Source organism: Anser anser (genome assembly GCF_964211835.1).
Source record: "Anser anser genome assembly, chromosome: 27".
In the NCBI taxonomy this organism is placed as follows: domain Eukaryota; kingdom Metazoa; phylum Chordata; class Aves; order Anseriformes; family Anatidae; genus Anser; species Anser anser.
Window position 1 is genome coordinate 4,094,741 of NC_139748.1, and position 18,492 is coordinate 4,113,232.

The following is an 18,492-nucleotide window of genomic DNA, read 5'->3' on the forward strand; positions in this document are numbered from 1 at the left end:
GGCCCTGGGACGAGACAGTCCGCGGGGTTTCTGTTGTTTTTATTTCTTTTTCCTTTTGGTATCAATAAGGAAAAAGCTCGTGCACCAGCCTCGGCTCTGCGGCTGGATGGGTTTCTCGCCCAGGTTGGTGTGAAAATGTCTTTAGATAGCGCCGTGCCCCGCAGCAGGGGGACCAGAAGGGGACAACTGGTGGCACCAAGGGGGGGACCTGCTGCAACCCAGTCCTGGGGAGCAAGGGGGGCTCTGAGGGGGGCTGCTGGCAGCAGATGAGGACAACCAGGGGGGAGCAGCCCCTCCTGAGCCTTTGCAGAGCTCTGCACCCTGCACAACGCCGGCGGGAAGCCGCACGGCTCGGCGCAGCGGCGCTTTTGCACGCACCGGCACTCAAAGCGCTCTCGCTCACAGGTCTTTGAGAGCAGGGCTTTTGTCTGAAGGGCTAAAAGAAAAAAAATTACCCTCCCCTGCAGGTCTAAATACTCCAGGGGAAAACATAAGCCCTGCAACCATAATATTTTCCAAGACCCCCTTCCTACTGCATCCCCTTCCCATGCCCTTCCTTTCTTCCCCTTTATCACAAGCCCAGGAGATACAGATATTGAAGCACATTAACAAGATGCAGGGGAAGCAGGAGGAGAGAGGAACTTTGAAGAACACATATTTACTCTTTCTCTCCTTTTTTCTGCACCAGAAATAATTTTTAAACAAGCCTCCTCCTTCGCAGAATGCTTGCTGGTGGAGGAAGCAGCAGCAAGCCTGGTCTGCACCACCGAGCTCTCACATGAGACACCTGCGGGGGTGGCAGGATCAGGCCCACGGCCCCACCAACAGCGTCCCACAGGACAGAAGACCCGGCTGAGGTCCTCAGCACCTCTCCCAGACCCAAGACCCCTTAACCCCCCATGCCTCCCCCTACCCATCGATACAGCCAGCAGCCCGCTCAGCCGCCCCCCTCTCCACCTCTCACCATGCAATCGATTTGAAGCGAACAATCAATTATGGAAAAGAAATTAAAGAAAAAGGGGGGGAAAAAAAAAGGCAAATAAAGAAACCCTTCCCGTAAGGGGAGCAGAGCCAGGAGGCGAAGGACGAGGCCAACTCACCCGGCAGAGCGCGGCGAGGCAGCGCGGCGAGCGCCGCCGCCCTCCTTTCCTTCGCAGCCTCTCCGCACCCAGGCGCGGCCCTGGGGCTTATCGAGGGGCCCAATCTCGGTGCACTTTTTGTGCAATTTCACTCACTCAGCATTTCCAGGCAGAGCACGGGGCACGTTTGACTCGACTTGTTCACAAACAGTACTTTCCTATCGCATGACGGAGGGGCGAGGACGTTTGACCCTTTTCCTCTCCGGCTCTTACACGAGGGCACTCGGCTCACCCCGTACCAGAGCTGTGTGCCCCAGCACTTTAGGACCAAGGGTCCCCTGGCATGAAGCACGATGCCCTCCCCTCTCTCACCCCTTGCTGACCTTCTTGTGCCATTTTACACCTTCCATCAATGTCATTTTTTCCAGCTGCCCCCAGGTTTGGAGGGGAATTCCCTCGGGGGGGGGGGGGTCTGGTCGCCCTCGTGCTTCCCACGTGAGCCAGGCTCATGCGTGAGCACCCAGAGGAGCTCAGGGGTGCCTCAAAGTTGGCACCGAAGCCAAAACCCCACGTTCGCACGCTTCTGCCTGCTTCCCAAAACCCAGCCGCCTGCAGCGTGCCGGAAACCTTCGGTTTCACCTTCTGTGGCTTTGTAACTGCAGCAAACGGGGCCGTGCACCCGAGCTGTGCTGGCTCGCTTGGCCACCGAGGGACACAGGCGCCACCGAGGCCACCTCGCCCTTCCCAGCTGCTGCCCAGGCTCGGGACAGGGGCTGCCGCCACCTCCCAGCTGCTGGGGCCGTTTGACATTTGGACAACAGATTTTTCCCGGCGTGACAGGAGCTGCCGGTGCCATGGCCAGGCTCCCGGGGAAAGCAAAAGGAGCCCCAAGCATCGGTGCCGGCAGCTGCCCAGCGTCCCCCCCAAACCATCACAACTTTCCTAACGGTGACCCGAGCCCCACTCCTGCCGCGGTTCAGCTCGGTGATCACGGCTGCCTGGGTCAGGATGAAGACCCCCGAGGAAAATGCTTTCAGCCCGGCTTCTCTCCCTTATTAGCAGGAGCCGCGGCTGTTCGGATGTTGTTACTCTGATTTACAGGGCGGATTCAGGCCACCGTGGGTAAGGACTAGGCAGGGAGCTTGTCCCCACGCTCCTCCGTGTGCCTCCAGCAGCAGCAACGGGGCTCGCGATGCAGCCACGCGGGGCTCAGTGCGAGAGAGAAATCAGAGGGGCTGCTTCGTGCCCCAGAAATGCTGCTACCATTACTTCAGCTCAGCTCGCACCCATCCTGCTGCGGGTGCTGGGGTCCTCTGCGGAGGGGCCGTGCGGCATCCCCCGTGCCCAGGGAGCTCACCCTAAACACAGCGCTGGGGAAGCGAAGGGGAGAGGTCGCGGGGCAGACCCGGCCGAGCACTGGGGCTGTCCCCAGCCTGGGGACAAGCAGCACCACCTGGGCTTGCAAAGTGTCATCAAGGCGGGCAGGGAAGCCTGGAGGGATGGGGACAGGGATGAGGATGGGGACTCGGCTCACACCTCCACGAAACCTCCTCTGCCAGGGTGCAGGGATGTGGCCGATGCCTCCCAGCCTTGCATTTCTACCATCTCCTTCCCTCCCCGCTCACCCTCCCCAAGCACGTTTTTTTTGGAAGCTTTTCTGGCACCGGTTAAACCATCCCCAAAATTAACACCGGGGCAGCTCCCGGTCCCAGCTCATCGCTTCTGAGCACAGCAGAGTCTGCACAGCTCCACAACCAGCACAGAAATGAGCGAGCTGCTGGGGCAGTGGGGGGGCACCGGCCCCCATCACCCTGCAGGGCTAAAGGGAGCCAGCAGCCGCCACCCCACAAACCGAGACCACCCCACACGGCTGGGTTCTCGCCTCACCCCTCTCCCCGCTCATTTTGGAGGAGATAAAGCCCACGAAATCCTGGTCACGCAGAGAGATTTGGGGACAAGCTTTCCCTGCCCCGCCAGGATTATTTCCAGTGCGCAACAAAAACACGGCGAAGACAAGAGCAGAGACTCTCCGGCGAGAAGCAGGCGACTCTCCCCTGTTGCAAGGGGGTGTCCGATTGCCCCCAGCCACCCCCGTGTCCCGCAGCGCACAAGGGGCTCTTTGTGCCCGTGCAGCCCCGGTGGCACCTGTCCCCCCGCGCCCCGCTGCGTCCCCGCTTCCCCTCGGGTCCCCAAGCCTGCTCCCAGCAGCAAAGGGCTTTGGCAGCCCCTGGCTCCACGTGCCTCGTCCCGGCTGGCTCCTGCACGGCTCAGCGGGGCCGGGGGCCGGCACATTTGCTCTGTGCACGCACACACACACGCAGGCGTGCACGCCCCGCTGCCTTGCACGCTGTTTTTTTTGCAGGGGGTGCAGCTCAGGCAGCAAAAAGAGGCTGAGCACGGTCTGGGGAAGGGGTATTTAACACCATCAGCTGGGGCTGAGAGCACTGCAGCTGGGCATAGGAAGCCCAGGGGCAGGTATCGCACCTAGACACCCAAATCGCAGCCCAGGAGCCTCCAAGAGAGGCAAACATTGCCCTGCCGCTGCCCACGCAGGTACGGCTGGGTCCCCCAGGGGCCACCCTCACGCTAACCCTCCAGCTCCTGGCATCCCTTCCCCAGAGCCCATATTATGGTGAGAAAACTGAGCAGGAAAGCTCCCAAGCCTCAGCCACTGGGGAATTCACCTGCCGAGCCCGTGGGGATGGGGATGTCCATGTCCGTGTCCGTGTCTGTGTCCGTGTCCGTGGCAGCTCTGTCAGCAAATCCCCCCACGCCGAGCAGCCCCAGAGGCAGCTCCTGTGCAGCCCCTGCCCCAGGGGACTCGCTTTCCGGCTGGGCGTGCAAGGTAGAACAATAGGGCCGAGCCCTCTATTGTTCCAGACAAAAGATAAGCCGGGCTCTGGCATTCCCCGACGGGCGGGCAGGCGGCTGCCGCCCTGGGCCGGGGCAGGGCCTCGCTAAATTCCCTGGCCCCGGCTCCAGCAGCTCCAGGCAGGTGGAGAGGGGCTGCAGGAGGTGTCCCCCCCTTGCCCAGCTCACACACGCGTGCACACCCGCTCCAGCCCCGCAGCCACGCTCGCCCTGCCCTGCAGGATTTGTCCCAGCCCTGCCCCGTCCCCAGTTTCTGCAGCAGTGGCCTCAGGATGCTGGGACCAGCTGTGCGCCCAGCGCCTTCCCAGCTGTTTTTCAGCCCTTGGTCCTGTCCTGTCCTGTCCTGTCCTGCCCTCTCTTCTCTCCTCACTTTTTCTCCTCTCGGGCCCCAGGCAGCCCAGCACCACTTGCCGTTAAGGACCAGGGCCCCCACCCCTTCTGCTCTCATGCTCACCCCACATGGGACAGCGGGGACAAAGCCCCCTGCCAGCTATGGGACAACAGCAGGAGGGACAGAGGGTGCCCAGGACCGGGGACGTGTCCCTGGCACAGCAGGGGCTGAGCGTGGCGCACAGCAGCAGCCCGGGCTCTGCGTGCCCACTGCAACCCAACGCGCCGCCACCACCTACCTCTGCTTTTTCTGCTTTTTCTCTGAACGAGGCTGTAAAACGGAGCCGCCCTGCGCCACCAGCACCCACCCAGGAGAAAAGAGGAAGACTACGAGGGTTCAAGGGCCGCATGCTGCAAACCTGCACCCCCTGGGGCACCCAGGCAGGAGCGGCACAAGGTGGCAGCCCCGTGGGTGACGACCGCTCGGCGTGGCAGCGGGACAAGCCTCCTCTCTGCCCGACCCTGTGCCACCACGGCTCTGCTCTGCACCAGCAGCTCCCCGGCCAGGCTCTGCTGTGTCCCAGCGCCAGCCCCATTGGTCGGACAGGCTGGCTGCTGTCACCCAGGGCCACCCGCTGGCTCTCACCCCCAGGACACCACCGGGGCCACGCCGTGGGGAAGGCGGCAGCCCCAGCACCGCGGTGCCGGAGAGGCTGCCAATGCCTCCAGGTACTTCTCCTGACCTGTTCCTATTTCTTTCCAGACTCCCAGACCACAATAACCCCATTTCGCAAGGGCAAAGAGGATCAAATGCCCCCCTCTGGGCTCCCTGCTACCCCACGTTCTTTTAATTCTCCTTGTTGTATTTAATTTACAGCCTCACCCTCTCCTTCCAGCAGACGACGAACTGCCATCAGCCGCCTTCGCCAGCCAGAATTTAAAAAAATAATGACTCAGGCCAGCAGATTTTGGCCGGGGCCAGTGAGTGCGCACAGGGCTGCCCTAATGATGAGCCCCCTTATCTCGTTCCTCTCTGATAAGGCAGCCGGGGGCAGGCACGGGGGGAGGCTGCCCGGCCTCTGCAGCCACCAGGCTGCATCTTTTATAACGGCCACATGCCTCGAGCGGGCCTGGCTGGTAATGGAGCATTAAATTATGGCGAGGCAGAATTTCAAACATTTCGGAGCCATCTCCCGATCGGCATTCTTCAGAGGAAGGGCTGCAAAGCGGGACAAGGCAGCGGGGAGGGCAGCCTCCCTCTAGAGTAACGCCCGCAGAAGCGGCTTTCTCCCTCAAAACCAACGCATTTTTAGCTAAAAGCGGCTGCAAACTTCTTCTGGGTCCAAGGTGCTGGTGTGGTGCTTGGAGGCGAAGGGGACACGGCAGTTTTGGCAGTGTCCCTGTGCCCTGCTCCCCTCCAAGCACGTGCTCCGGCCGACTCTCACAAATGCTTTGTGGAAGCCGGGTCAAGCCGCTGCATCCCCTGCTTGTTTTTTTTTATTTTTACTGCCCTGTCCAAGCAGCTGGGGCATCTCTTACGCCGGCCAGAGGTGCCCCCTGCACCTCCTCAGCCTCTCCTCTCCCCCACCGGTGCCAAACTGGTGGGACTGGGCAGACCAAGGGCCCTTGTTTCGGGGCTGGAGCGCTTCCAGCTTGGGACATATGGTCCTGGAGCAGGTGGGGACGGCGCGGCGGAGTGGGAGGGAGGCAGGGAGGGCTTCCAAGCCACGGAAAATGTTCCAAAAGTCAATGCCTTTGGCCCCGCCAACTTTTCTCCTGCTGGAAGCAGCGGCGCTGGATGAACCCACGCGTTTCTCGCACCGAGGAGCTCCGGGGGCACGGGGCACGGCCGGGCCAGCAGCACCGCTGCTCTGCCAGAGGGAGCAGATTTGGCTCCTGAAGGTATTCTCCAAAAGGTGCAGGACGGGGTGAAGGCACCAAGATATTCTCCAGCAGGACTGTCACAAGCTGCCCTAATTTATTTCCCTTTCGTCTGGTTTTTACTGGGCTAAAACTGGGTGGAAACGGGTGATGCATCGTGTAAAACTTTTAAAGCATCCCAAGTCTTCCTCCCCGCAGCACAATGAAACCAAAAACTCCAAAGTTGGTGAAAAATAAACAAGCAGAGCTCGGGACAGCCCGGCGCTGCCTGGTCAGGACTCCACGGACCCCCAGGCGGGGACCGCCCGACCCCGGGGCCACCGCGTCTCCGGCGAGCACAAGTCCCCCGCCAGCCCCTTGGCCAGCCCCCGCTGCTGTCAGACACCCAAAACCGGGCAGCTTTGACCCGTGGGTATTTTCTAGCAGAGGGAAAATGAAACAAACATCTTTCATCAATAGTTCGCAGCTTGTAGCGATGCTACGCTCAGCAGCACGGCCGCACCGGAGGAGAACAAAAGAGGCCAGCAGGCTTCCTCCACGGCGTTGTCCAGAGCTGTAGGGAGCAACTGCCCTGTCCGTGAGTGGATTTTTGGTTTTATATTTTTTTTCCAATTATTATTTTTTTTTTTTAAAGGAAAAATAAACACTGTACGTTTTATTAGCCCAACTGAGAACTTTCAGGGTGTAAAAGCAGAGCAGAGCCGTACTGACAGCGCGTCCGCACAACCGGCCGCCGCTGCCTGCTGAAGGTTGTCCCTCCGGTGATAAAAGCCTTTCTGCTTTCTGCACTCACCCGCGCACACACAAAGCCGGACCGACACAAAACCGCGCCGTGTTTACAATGGGATGGAGCTGGAGCAAGCAGGAGCGCGGCCTCACAGCGGCCACACAAAGCCGGGCTCACGCGGGACAGCAGGCGGCCGCGGGCCACCGGTCCCCACGCCCCCATGTCCCCAAGCCCCCAGGTCCCCAAGCCCCCAGGTCCCCAAGCCCCCAGGTTCCCGTGGACTGCAGGATGGAGCCCCGAGGGTGGCCGAGCGAAGCCAGAACAGCACCAAAACCCTTCCAGGATTGCTCGGTTAAGTCGCAAGCCAGAGAACGGGAGGGATGGTGGGGCCAGCTCGGGTGACCCAGCACCCATGGCACAGCGAAGGTCCCACGCCCTGCACCCTGCAGACCACCCTCACCGTGGGGTGCTCTGAGCCACCCCACAAGCTCGCCAGCAAACTTCAAACCCCGCGGCCCCGAGGATGCTTCGTCCACGGGACGCAGCCCGGCCCCGTATCCGTGCCGTCAGCAGCCCACCTGCAGCCGTGGGGGCTCCGAGCCCCCCATCACCCCAACGCACTCACCTTGGGGGTGCAAAATGTGCCCTGCAGCGCGCTCCCAGCTCCCAGAGCCTCCCATCCCCAACCTCTTTGCAGCGTCGGTGGCGGTGCCTGGCCCCAGCGAGGCTCAGTTCCAGGAAGGCGAAGGGCAGCGAGAGCTGCAGGCTCGGGTGTGCGCCCCAGGAGCCCCCCAGCAAGTAATGAATACAAAAATAAACCCACTGAAAGGCTAGATTTACTGTGCTGCTGCGGCTGTGTGCCTCACACGGAGAGCAGAGCCCTTCCTCTGCATCCCATGGACGGATTAAATCCCCTCCAGCAAATAACAAGTTTACAATCTGCCCCATCCTCGCTCCGACCCGCGTGCCAGGGCACAGCTCCCCGGGCACCACCGTTAAAATGGACATTTTGGCAGGGAGACAAAAAGCCCAGCTATTCGCCCCAGGACATCTTGCCTCCCCCAGCCCCTGGCCGGAACAAACTTTGCTCCCAGGGCTGTCCAGAGGGAGATTTGGGTGCTCCAATTTGGAAAGGGTAAAAAAAAAAAAAAAATGCAAGCACAGAGCAGGCACGCCAGAGGTGAGAGGAATGACAGCGCTTTGCTTCAGAGAGGAAAACCGTGCCCAGCAGTCCCAACCCGAAGCACCTTCCTCCAGAAAATACATTTAGCAGGGGCTAATAAATTTGTAAAAGTTTCTAATCTCTACTCCTACCTATTTTGCTGCTCGGTAGGGACTTCTCCTCCTGCACATGAGGCCAAAAGTGATGCCAGGGGGGAGCTGCGGCGCGAGCCCCGCGCCCCAGCGCCCGCTCCCGCAGCCGGAGGGCTGAGCAGGAGGGCAGCGAACAAGCAGCGAGAAGGGAGATGCTGCTGCAAACGTGTCGCTCGCAGACGATTTCAAAAACTGTCTTTAGCCTGCCCACGTTTGTCAAAGGACAGCAGCTATTTTTAACACAAAGCCTCTGAAATCGCAGGCTTTCAAAAAAAAAATAAAAAATAAATATACTGTATCAGTGTCAACAGAATGGATTCTGCACAAAATTAAATTGAACTAAAAGGAAATTGCATGAATTACAAACGCGAGTTATTGGCTCAATAGAAGAGTAACTGAGTGATATTATCTGGTCTGTGCTATGGAGAAAATCACATTAGCTGAGCTAATGGTCCTTTTTCACTCCTAAAATCTATTACTCCAGATTTGCTTTGGAAGTCAAGTGTTTTCCATGCTGAAGGTACCTTACAAGATGTAACTGAGACTTGAACAATACGCAGCCACGGTCTGTAATTTTTCCTGGGTAGCATCCCTCTCTGGCAAAGAAACCCTGCATAAAATACTGGAAATCATTAGGCTGAGGTGGAAAGAAGCAAAGCTTTGCATTTATTTGCGCATTTCGTATGAAAACCGCTCATTTACAGCTCCCTGGGGGATGCACCTCTCTGTTTGTCTCTTCCACCGCTAACTTTGTCCAAGTTTAACTCCCCAGACCCCGCGCAGGGGCCGTGTCCTTTTGCAGGTGCTGCCCAAGCCGAGGGGTTACCCCAGATTGGGGTGAAATCCCCCCAAAACCCCCGCAGCCCTTTCACAGCCCTCTCCACCATCCCAGCAGCTGCAGGACCCCCCCAGCCCACAGCAGCTCCTCTCCCTCAGCCCCCCAGCGACCCAAATCTCCCCGGAACAGCCCCAAAACGCCGCTGCGGTGCGCGGGCAGGACCTGACACGGCTGCTGGGGAGGACACAATTTCGGCGCCGAGGTTCAGCCTCTGTGGGGTCCCAGCCGGCGGCACGCGGCGGCACTCACCCCGCTCCCCAGCCCTCCTTCTGCCCGCGCGCCGGGGCGCTGCTGCTGCTGCTGCTGCTGCGGTTTGTTGAAGCACTTTGTCGGACCGACAACCACCCGTGCGCGGTACCGCCGGCAAGTTTTCCTGCCCGGACTCCCAACGCTTCCCCGACGGTGCCGCGGGGACGCAGGGGAGGCCGGAGCGATGCTGCCTCGTGGCCAAAATCCCCGCTCCCCTCCGGCACAGCAGCAGCATCGCGTCCATCCCGTGCGGAACAAGGGGTGGGGGGGACCCCGACCCTGCACCCTCGGCGCTGCCAACTCACCGACACCCTTCGAGCAGCCCCAAACCCCGCGGGACCTCGCGGGCACGGTGCTGGGCCCTGCCTGCGGCTGGGTGCGCGGTGCCCGGCTGCGTGGTGCGTGCCGGCGTGCGGTGCCCATCTGTCCGGCGTCCGTCTGTCCGTGCCCAGCTGGGCGGTGACCCCCTCCCCAAGCCCAGTGCCGTGTCTGGGGGGGGGGGGCTGCCAGCCCGCACCCCCCTGCAAAGCAGGAGGCAGCGGGGATGGGAGCTGTGCACCCAGTGACATGGGGACGTGGGGACACGTCCCACCGGGGAACCGCAGGAGAAACCTTCCCAGCGGGGTGGGACTGGGGGGGGGTCCTGGGGAGGGGGCTTCAGACGGGTGACACTGAGCATGGGGGGGATGCCCATGGGTTGACCCCTTGCCTGCCAGCCCTGTGCCCGGGGGGAAAGGGGGTTCCGTGGTTTAACCCCTTCCCCGCCGTGCTCCCCCTCGCCCCCGCACGGCTCTGCGAGGAGAGTTTGCAGCCCCCCGAACTTCGCAGCGGGGAGGGGGCCGTGCGGGGAAGGACCCGGAGCCCCCCTTTCTCTTTTTCCCTTCTGTTTAAAAAAAAAAGGGGGGGAGTTGTGGCTGGGGGGGGGGGGGTCCTGCCAGGCGGTCCCCCCCGACCCAACCCAACCGGGGCTGGGGACCACGACCCGGGACGATGCTCAGCGCCCCGGGGCCGTGCCCGTGTCCCCCCCACGGGGCTGTGCCCCCTGTCCCTTCCCCTGCCCCGGCCGCACTCACGGCTCCGCCGCGCCGCAGCGCTGCGCCCGGGTCCCCGCCGCTGCCGGTGCCGGTGCCGGTGCCGCTGCCGGTTTTGGTGCTGGTGCTGGTGCTGGCTCCGGTGCTGGTGCTGGCTCCGGTGCCGCCGTGCACGGCTCAGCTCCGCTCCATGTCCCCGGCGCCTCCGCTGGGAGCTGCCCCGGCGCCGGGCGGAGAGAGGGAGCGAGGAGGAGGAGGAGGAGGAGGAGGGAAGGAGGGGGAGGAGGAGGAGGAGGAGGAGGAGGAGGAGGAGGAGGAGGAGGAGGGGAGGAGGAGGAGGAAGAGGAGGAGGGCCAGCAGCCCAGCCAGCCAGCAGCCGGCTCCGGGGCGGCCCCTCTGCCCCGTCCCCTCCCCTTGGGACCCCCTGGCCCGTGGGGGGACCCACGCGTGACACCGCCGGCAGCCCCAGCCCGGAGTCCTGGGGAAGGGGGGGGAGAGGGGTGGGGGGCTGAGACCCCCCCAAAGAACTGCGGGGTGCCTCGGCAGACCCCCTGCACCCCATGTCCCACCCGCACAGGAGCTCCCATGGCACCCACGCACGGCGACAGAGGCTGGACAAAGCGGGGGCTCCATTTGTCCCCCGTGTCCCCCTTCTCAGTGGGGACACCCCCTTCCCGGGGGGCTGCAGCAGCCGTGCCCCAACACCCACAGCTCCCGCTGGGTGCCATCCTGCTCCAAGCAGAGCGGCCCTTTGGGGGCCTGGGGATTTAATTCCCAAGAGGAAAGGTGCAGAGGGCACGAGCGGCAGGAGGGGAGACCCGAAAGCACGGTGTGTGGAAGGCAGGAGGGGGACAGGGCCCTGCAGGACCTCCTTGGCTGTCCCTGGTCCACCGGGAACGCCACCACCCGCGGTCCCAGAGGAAACCATGCTTGGAGCAGTGCTCCAGCGGCAGAGCGAGGGGCTCGCTTGGGCAAACGTGTTGACAAACACTCCGCTTTGCGGACCGAAATCTTTACAATCTTATGTCAACATCGGAGGAGAACTGTTTACGTTTTGCCAACAGGGAAAATTCCCTTTGACTCGAAGCCGTTTCCTCCCCCCGCACCGTCGTTCTCTTCCATGGGAATTTCTTTTTCTCCGACATTGTTTGCATCCCGGCCCAGGAGCACAACACAACAGCTCGGGCTCCGGGGACTTCCGCCCGCTCTCCGTGCAGCTGCAGCAGCCCAGCTCTCCCAGCAGCCTCGCACTAACCACAAAATTGGGTTTTCGGGAGGGGTTTGGGCACCAAAACCCCATACCCACCCCTCGCCCTGGGAAACCTCTGCAGTGACCATCACAAAGAAATGAGCTGAGCCATGGTGCTGAGCCTGCAGCCAGGCAGGACACCCACCAGGAGGCAGAAGGAAGAGCGAGGCAAGGAGTTATCGGGGAGAGTTTCCCCCCTGGCATCCCCCCCCCCGAGGACAAAGCCCAAAGCCCAGCAGATTTGGAAGCAGAGGCGGGCAGGTGGCCGGCTCCGCAGAGCCCAGCACGCACAGGAGCTCTCCGACACTCTCCCATTTCACAGATGGAAAAACTGAGAGCCGTGCAGCAAACCTACATCAAGGCAGGATGCAAAAGTGGCTCCCCCCAACTAACTGGGCCCCCCCAGGCCCCTCGGAAGCCCCCTGCCCACCCCGCTGGGAGACCCAGCCCCGGCCACCCTGCAGGGCCCCCACGAGCTGCTCCGGGGGCGGAGGGAGGCGCATCCCCCGAACTGGCCAGGGAAACAATTAACAAAGGGGCCGAGGACCAAAAAACTGAGCCAAAAAAAAGGAGCCGAGGCTTTGTTCGGGTCGCCATGGCAACAGCCAGGCCGGAGCAGCAGCCACGGACTTTCACTTTCCTTTCCTGCCCGCTGGTGGCCGTGGTGGCCGTGGTGGCTCGGTGGCTCCCCTGCCTGGTGCCTGGCCACTGCCACCGGTGCCAACCACGCGGTGCTCCCCTGGGTCCGGCATCGCTCCCGGATGGGTGCTGGGAGGTGGGGGCCCAACTGGCTAACCAAGGGGGTCAGCACCTCTGCACGCAGGGACCCTGGCTCTGCTCCTGCCCACGTCTCCTTCAAGCCACACCAGCTCCACCTGCATCATCTCCTCTCCAGGAGCATCCCCAGGATGGTGCAGGGCATCCCCAGGATCCAGGGGGCTTTCCCAGACCCCATGTGGCATCCCGAGGACCCACGGAGCATCCCCAGGCCCCTTGTGGCATCCCCAGGCTCCACATGGCATCCCCAGGACCCACGGAGCGTCTCCATGACCATCGGTATGAGGTGTCAGGATGGTGCAGGGATGGTCCCCATCCCTTCAGCGGGCTCACATGGGGTTCACTTGGCTCCTGCTCCACCTTTCCCTACCTGGCAGCACCCGGGCAAGCCACCAGGGCTGCTCCCCAGCAGTTCCTCCCCGCGCTTTCTGCTTTCCTCAGCATAAGGAAGCTGGGACAATGGGTGGGGGGACCAGGAAAGCTGGCGGGGGCAAAGATCCCGCTGCCGCCGGAGCAGGGGGCACGGAGGGGAAAGGCACGGCCAGCGCTCGCCTTCCTTTTCCCAAGCCCCCCCAGCCCTCGGTGCAGCCCGCAGGGCCCCTGGCCGCAGGAGCAATGCCTCCTGCTTTGTGCTGGCTGCGAGTCCCGGCCTCCAGATCGCAGGATGCTGTTGACTGAGTCATGGAAATGGTTCAGACAATGGCTTGGCCCCTTCAGAACTGGCCGGAGGGGGCAAAGCAGGGAGAACAAATCCGACCTTGCTTCCTGCGCGGAAGCGGGCCCATTGTTTGCAAACGGGCATGTGCTCCGCTCCTCACCAGCCTGGGAAAGCTGCAAAACCATCGCTAAGCCGGGGGCAAAGCATCGCCCCCACGAGCTGCCCTGCGGCTCCCCCGCCCCGCGCTCCTCCTGAGGCAATCTAGGAAAGACAGGGAGCAAAACACTGCCACAGCCCTTGGCTAGCTCCGGACCTGGCCACCCCAAAAGTGTCCCTCGCACGCACAGCGAGTGGCCGGCCAGGGGCTGGGAGCACCCCTGCGGGGCCAGCACCGCACCCCAGCTGAGCCGTGCCACCAGAGCGGGCTGGGAGCGACCCTCGGGGACGCGCACGCGTTGTGGTCCAGCGTCGTGGGGGTGCGCGCACACACACGCAGGCAGACAGACGCACATCTGCAGCCCATTAAAGCCCGAGCTGATATGACAATGCGAACGGAGGAGCTCAAACTCTCTGGAAACTCAGCGGCGGCTCCGGGGCTGTCCTCGCTTCACCCCATTGCTTCTCTATCCCGCAGCCTGGGGGGACGTGGCACACCAAGGGTGCTCCGCACCCAGAGCTGCGACGCAGCCGTCCCTGCCCATCGGCACCCGCCGCCTCCGAGGGACATCTTTGGTCTCCTCCCAGCACCGACAGATCTCGTACCAGGGGAATTCGGCAGCCCTCTGTTTCCTCCTGCTCCCCATCCTCTCCGAAATAGGGGACACCCCGACGTGATGGCCTTGGACCACCTTTGTGCTACCCCCTCCCTGCACCTGCCTCCTGCGCAGAGCTCTTGTTTCCAGCCCACGGACCCTGGTTTTGGGGCTCAGGGTGGGAGCAGGGCTGGGCCACGGGGGGAAAAAAATCACTGTGCAAAGAAACCCAAAGCCCCCCAAGCCTGCAGCCTCTCCCCCTGCTCCAAGCAGGGTGGTGGGTGAGCTCCAGGAATCACCCTACGAATTATTTCCACCCAAACACCACAATTTTTCCTTGCCCTTTCCGAGGTGCTTCCAGCAGCCGGGCGCTCCGTGCTGCCTTCCTGCGCGGCGCTGGCGGTGCCCTGCTGCTGCAGGGAGCCCGGTCTGCCCGCAGCTAACAGCCTCTAATCTGGGCGTAATAAATCCAAGATGCTCCAGCACGGCTCTGCGGGGAGAGCAGCCCAGTTCTCCACCAGTGCTCAGAGAGAGCTCAACCAAAAAAAAAAAATAATAATAATAATAACACAAAGTAAAATCGAGCAAGTTGTGATGCTGCAGGAAAACAGAGCTGGGGGTGGGAAGGGGCTGCAGGCGCAGTTGGACCCCGGCTGGCGCAGAGCAGAAATACCTGGGCAGGACGTTCAGGGGCACCAAGACCCCGAAGGGAAGGCTCCCTCCTGGCAGGCACGCACACCACGCTGCATTTGCTGGCTGTGCTGGTGAAAACCCCGGGTCTCGCCCTGCCCCGGCCCCCTCCCCTCCCACCGCAGACACAAACCACAGGCGAGTTTTGCCGGCGTTTCCCCAGCCAGGTGCGGAGAGGAGCAGCCACCGCCAGCTCATGTGGAAAGTGCCTGGCCAGGGCAGGTGCTGGGGGTAGCACCCCGGCCGGGGACTTTCAGCTCCAAATGGGGGATTCGACGGGGAGAGCAAGCCAAGCGGCACATCTCCGGAGCTCTCTTCCCAACCTGAATGCCTCCGGTTTTAATCCGGGCACCCAGAATTGTCCCCCCGGAGCACAGCCCAGCAGGCTGGCCCCGCGGCTACTGCTAGCCACACGCACAGCCCCGGCTGATAGCTCCTCTCCTAAGGGAAAGGCACGGGGTGGGGAGGACGCAGACATCCTGGCAGCCTCGCGCGAGGTCCCTGCTGCCCGCTGGCGCAGCTGGACCCCCGCGGGGGTCTGGGGGAGCAGGCGGCCAAGGCCCGCAGCGTCTGGGGGCGATGCCGTGCCCTGGGGCTGGGGGCTGTAGATGAGACAGGGGGGCTGGGGCTGGGGCTGGGGGGCTGCAGGAGGAGAGGAGAGGGGCGCTGATGCCGAGCAGGCTGCACTGTAGAGCAATGGGGGGAGCGGGAGGGGGGTGCCCGGACCACACAGCGGGCAGGGAGGGGGCCGGGGGGCAGCGTGGCAGCACAGCCGCGTCCCCAGGCTCCCTTCGCCACCCGGGAGCGCGGCGCTGGGGGCCGAGCCCATCAGCTCGGGTTCAAAGGCAGAGCCGGGCTCCCGGGGCCGCTGCTCCCAGGCTCCGGCGCCCTCCGCCAGCCCGGCTCCACCGGGGAGCGCGGCACCGCCCGTGCCACCCACCGGCCACCGGCCGGGACCCTCCAGCGCAGCCCGACAGAGGGGCTTTTCTCGTCCCCCTGCCTTTGTTTTCTATTTAGTGCTTTTGTTCTCCCCTCTTTGGTCCTTTGTTCCAGCTTGTCCTTTGTTCCGACGCCTTTGGTTTCTCGTCCCTTTGATGCTTTGTCACTCCCTTCATCTTGGTGCTTTTCTCTCTCCCCGGATTTTGAAGCTGGCGGTTGTTTTCTCTCCCCGCTCTGTGCTTGGCATTTTTATCCTTTCTCCTGCCTCGTCCACTCCTCGGGTCACATGGGCCCGGCCCGGATTGTCTTCAAATCCCCATTTGTCTTGTTTTGGTGCCTGGATTTCCCTGCCTTTATGTCCTTTCTTAAGAGACTCTCAGAGATTTTTTTTTTCCCCTCACCGAGGAAAGTAGGGGGGGGATCGGGCTTAATTAATTAGCGAGTGTAATCTTCAGATGCGTGGCACTGCAGGACGTGTGGAGCATTATTACTAATCATTATTATTGTTATTAGGATGTTAAGGGTTAGCGAGGGTTTAAACACCAGCTAATTGCAGCAAAGAGCTCCGACTTGGAGAAATTGGATCGAGGGACCCAGGCTGGTTTTCACGCGCTGGGCTCGGGAGAAGAGACACTGCAAAGGCAGAGGATGAGCAAAGGAGCAGGGCTGCTGTCCCTGAAGGGCTGCAGGGACCAGGCTGTGCTGACCCAGCCCCGAGGGGTGCAGGGCTTTAATTCTGGGGGAGCTGCCACGCGCCGGCTCAGCGACTCGAGGCGCTGCTCAAAGCACGTGCGTGAGCACGACCGCAAAATCAGATAGTGGGCGGTCAGGATTAGGGAACCGTTTTCCTTTGAGAGCGAGTTCAGTGTACGACACTTGCTTTGCTTTAATTTAGTGCCCAGAATATCCCCCCCCATGTATTTTTGCCCGGTGAGGCTGTGGTGCTGGGGCTTGGGCTGGGCAGGAAGCGGCCGGGCGCAACCCTGCTCGCTGCAGCATCTCCGCTCATGCTCCAGCCAAAATTGGGGATCCTTTGTCACCAGCACCAAAATAACACAGCAGCACCCCCCCGACACGCACCGTCCCCTAAAGGCACGTTCACAGCATCTGCATCTCGCTGCAGCAACAGCTGTTAAGGGGAGGAAGCAGCCCAAGTTAGCAACAGGATGCACCCTCAGATAACGTGATCGATATCAGAACGCAGCTTTTCAAGTGAATGCTGAGCCCCCCTGCTCAACTGGGTGTCTCGGGAGATCGGCGCCGATACCAGGTTTCTTTGACTCTGCCTTCACAACACCCTGAGCTCTCCCCTTGCAAGCCACTTACAGTAACTCGGTGACGTCCCCGTGGCTTGTGGTGGCGTAGGAGGGACAGGTTTCCGAGCACGGGACCGGAGGGAAAAGGAGAGCCAATGCCATGAGCGTGCTGGGAGCTGGCAGGACATCACGGGTGGCTTTGGGGACATCACACCGTGCCCAGACGGGTGGGTCCGGCTGGGTCAGAGACCTGCAGGCTGGTTGCTTTGATAACAGACCCTGCAGCACCAGTAAGGCTGCAGGCAGCACCAGGAGACAAACTGGAAGGCCCTGCAGAAGGGTTTTCCAGGCCAGAACTGGCCCAAACATGCACCAGCTCCACCAAAAGCCACAAACTCTCTGGGAAGGGCCGGGAGAACCTGTCTGATGGCCGCCCTGGCCTGGGGCCCGCTGCCGCTGTGTGCCAGCAGAGGATGCTGAGGACAGCAGTGGACCAGCAACCTGATGCGCAGCCACGAGGCAAGACAAAGAGGGCCCAGAGCAGAGCCCCAGCCCCGTCAGCTTTGGCAGCACCCGCGCAGCCGCCTGCCAACCTAAGTAACACAAGAGAGCAGGGGAAAGCGGGCAGCAGGCCAGCTGGCAGGGGGCTGCGCGGCCGTTCGCCCCTGCCCGCCCTGTCCAACAGCTCCACGCCGGGCACAAACCTCCGCCTGGTGGTCTGCAGGCTCCAGGCTGGGTGTGATGGGACTTCCACACCCTCCTGCAGAGCCGTGACCCCGCAGATCGCCACCCCAAGCGGTGCCATCGCCTTGCTGGGTGTCCCCGCGTGGTCCCAGAGCTGGGGAGCACCTCGGTGGCTTCCCACGCCAGCGGGCACCCACGTCCCTGCCAGCAGGCACCAGATGTTCAAACCTTCAGAGCTGCGGTACAAAACCAACGAGGACAGGCTGTCTTTCTGCCCTGCCCCGTCCCGCTTTCGGACCTGCGAGTGCAGCTGGCCGAAAGAAAAGCTCGGGGTGGATAAACCCTGGACGTGAGCACCCCGAGGTGCCAGCGAGGCTCCCAGGGGTGCCAACCCTGCCGTGACCGCGCAGACACGGTGGCCCCGTGGGACGCAGGAGGCAGCACCAGGCGATGCTCCTCCGGCAGCACCGCAGCACCACGTCCCTTGCCGCAGCCACCCCGGCTCAGCCCCAGCCGCCCCCTCGCCCTGGCTGGTCTCCGAAGGGCCAAACCTGTTTTCATTACAGAGCTGGCACCGGGAAGGCAAAAAAAAAAAAAAAAAAAAGAACCAAACCCCCCTCATCTCTCTATCTGCAGCCATGCAAGGAATATTGTTCAGCGCCGCACAAAAGCATCCCTGAAAATAGAAGCGCCACGGCCAGGCCTGCCAGTGGCTGTGTGAGATAACGTCTACTTGCAAACAGTGTGCCTTTGTGCCGCTGTCACTGTCCCCATTGTTCAGGAGCCTATTGCCTCGGGGATATTGTTCCCTTCTTTTGTCTCAGCCCGGCTCCTTTTTGTTTGACTTTACTTACCATTTCATTCCTCTCCTTTGTGCCGGGGTTCTTTCTTTTGTCTCTCCCTCTCTCCCTTTTCTCTGTGTGATTTGTATTTAGCAATTGTTCCCGGCCCATTGGAAACACAATGTACTCGGGGCTCTTTTCTCTCCTCCTTTCATTACCTATTCAGGTGGGTTTGGCTGCCGGTAGGTAACCGGGAGGAGAGGGGGCTCGGCGGGCTCCACGCAGCCCAAGGCACCGGGGCAGCGGAGGAGGCTGGAGCCTGGCCGTGCTCTTGGGGAAAAGCAGGGTTTTTGGGGTCCCCCGGGGACCGCCAGGTTGAGCCGTG

General features: G+C 62.0%; 1 protein-coding gene across 4 annotated transcripts in view; it reads right to left on the reverse strand.

Moving 5' to 3' along the window:
* The window catches only part of SOX13 (SRY-box transcription factor 13), a 41,342-nt gene that overhangs the window by 14,178 nt on the left and 8,672 nt on the right, over nucleotides 1–18,492 (reverse strand). Inside the window, exon 1 of one of the 4 annotated variants that reach the window (XM_083812653.1) lies at nucleotides 10,363–10,575. The exons of 1 other annotated variant lie outside the window; for it this stretch is intronic. The gene's annotated coding sequence lies outside the window, so the exon portion shown is untranslated. Of the gene's footprint in view, nucleotides 1–3,763; nucleotides 10,227–10,362; nucleotides 10,576–18,492 lie in introns of those variants that run through there. 2 more of the 4 variants (XM_083812650.1, XM_083812651.1) reach the window with 2 other exon arrangements.